A 2900-nucleotide genomic window follows, 5' to 3' on the forward strand; every position below is an offset into this window, starting at 1 on the left:
AATTTTTGTGAAGTTGAAGATTAAGGAATTTACTTTGAGTAGATCTTCTATCCAAAGGCAGAGAGTTTCGGCAAGAGAGGAGATGTCAAGTGAAATAAAACACAGCTTCAAACCCCAAAATCCACTGACTCTCCTCTGGGACGGGAAAATATTACCTGATTCTGAAGGGGAGAAGCGCGACGGTCTTCCTATTCTAGTGACAGGACCCGGTGTTAATATACTTCTCTGTGCTCCCGCTCTATCACGGGGCGCGGGTAAAGTTGAAGGAACGGCACTGATGGCAGCCGTTGAAGACTGGGGACTAGGCGATAGAATAGCCTGTCTCTGCTCCGACTCTGAAGCGGCCAACACCGGTCATGAAGGGGGTGCTGCAAAGGTGTTCCAAAACTTGCTAGGAAGAGTCCTCGTGTACTTTGCTTGACGCCATGACGTCCTGGAGTTACCACTGAGAGCTGCCGTCTCTCAAGCAATTGGCCCACTCTGGAAACCCAAGTGTGTACTTGAACGCAGGAAATACTGCGTACTTGTTGGTATATTCAGTATTTCCTGCGTACTTGGCCATGTATTCAGTATTTCCTGCGTACTTGGCCATATATTCAGTATTTGCTGCGCACTTGGTTAAGTACGCAGGAAATACTGAATACATAAGTAGGTACACAGATCACAAGGGATACATCGGTCGACACCACAGTTTCAGTGCGGAAAGAAATATTTTTTTATTAAATGTTGATGGTAATACTAAATACGATTCAAAGTAAAATAATTGTTATAGAAACCTACACAAATTTGTAGTAATATAGCATAGATTCTCTTGTTGCAGTTTCTAACAGCTTCTGATTCTTGCTTTCAACTTATCTGTCTCTCAATAAGTTGCGACTGGAGGCCGCACAGTTCAGCAAATAAAGAGAATAGAATCTTTATTAAATTTGTATGGAAGAAAATGCCTCCCCTCTCCAACTGTTTTTATTAATTTCTCCTGTTGTGTGCATTTTGAAACTCAATCAACTCACCATATCTCTCCTAACCTCTGCATTGCAAGGGCCACCTGCAGTCTTGATTCATGCACCAAAGTTCAACCATGTTGTTGTAGACAGATGTTATGGGTTGTGTTGAGTAAAAGGCACCATTTGTTTGGATGATAAGGGATAGCAAAACCACACAGTTTCTTAGCAAGTACGATGGTTGTCAGTGAGTAATGAAAGTGAAATGACTCAACGGATTTGAAAAACAGAAAAATTGTCTTCTGCTCTACTCAAGCTTGAGAAAAACAGCAACAGGCCGATATGAAAAATTTATCAACGTAATTTCGCTTTGAGTGGAAATACTAGAGGAGTAATTATTCGCACTCCGCGCTAGTATTAATGAATTTTTCATATCGGCCTGTTGCTGTTTTTCTCAAGCTTGAGTAGAGCAGAAGACAATGTTTCTGTTTTTCAAATCCGTTGAGTCATTTCACTTTCATTACTGACTAACAACCAATCAGGAGATTGTACATTACATGAAAAATTCAGGACTGAACGACTCCTTGAAGGGCGGCAGCCTGACTCAAGTAAACAATTACCAGAGGTTGATACCAGGTGGATGAGTCTTCTCCTCTCGATTCGATCCTTCTTTATCTGGCCAAAGTCCACGTCAGAAACTGAAGCGGATGCCACTGGCGAGGGTGACGACACTCTGCTTGGGCCGGGGCTGGGCTGGAGGACTCCGACCGGGAGTGGCCGCCCTTCGGACCAAAAATTGAGCAGGTGAGCTGTTACTGAGTGGACGGCTAGAATACTTAATTTACGCTTTTAAAGTAGGCGTCAATGCCTGTCTGTACTCTCAGCCCGTCTACTAGCCTTTTGCCTAAGTTTCTTGAAACAATGTATGCTTTCCATGCAGCACTAATACCGACTTCAGTATTATTCAAATCCGTTTTGCCGAAATTGAACTTTTAAAATTGCGAACACAATAAAATTTTACGCAGAGGTCTGAATGTGCGTGATACTTTCATTCATATTTCTGTTTCAACGAATTTCTGTTTCAACGCAGGTTAATGAAATTCTCCAGGCAAAGGGCAAAGCTCATCTCAAGTTAAATGACGACGATGCTGCACTGATGCTGCAGCTTGTTAAACTTCTAAAAAAGTACGAGACAGCTGTGAAGAAATTCGAAGCATCGGAGTCTGTCACCATCCAGCACGTCATCCCCCAGTACAGGTATTGATTGCACTACGCAAGGGGACGTGGGAAAACGAAACGGGTGTGTAAAAGGGCTAATTATTTACTATTTACAGGAAGCTGAAGAAATTCTTCTCCCCAAATGAGGATGATTGTGAAGTTGTGGGTGCTTTCCGAGCAGAACGTCTCTCCCACCTAGAACAGAAGGTGCAAGGAAATATCACAATGCGCCACAAATTAGGGATGTTTTTCTGGCCAAGGTTTGCTGCCCTGCCCGGCTTCACAGTGCAAGAACCTACATATGTACGTAAACATCAGGGCGTTTATTGCCTGACTTTGAAAAGTTTACTGTCTTTTGAGCGATGCACTATTTGAACCTTGTTAGGTACTAGATCATGCGCGGCGACTGTGCAAGGAGCAGGAGGAGTGTCTGAAGCGCCGTGGCAAACTGAGTGACGCGGACGGCACTGTCAAGCCCGCCGCCAAGAGGAGACGGCAGCGACAGCGTGTGAATGACTCCTCGGACGACGAGTAGGAAAGGTTACTCACTCCAGCCCATTTAGAGCAAGCTGCCCAGGACGAGGTCGATAAATACATTGCCCTCGCTGATGTGACCGTCCGCTCCGGCGATATTTTGTCTTGGTGGAAGGCTCGCTTAAGGAAATATTTTATTCTAAGCGATTTATACTAATTTTATGGCTTTGGTCTACTCCGTAGGTGGCAGTGATTCCCGTACTAAGC

Source organism: Frankliniella occidentalis, unplaced genomic scaffold (assembly GCF_000697945.3).
Source record: "Frankliniella occidentalis isolate FOCC.00 unplaced genomic scaffold, Focc_3.1 Scaffold307, whole genome shotgun sequence".
NCBI lineage: Eukaryota > Metazoa > Arthropoda > Insecta > Thysanoptera > Thripidae > Frankliniella > Frankliniella occidentalis.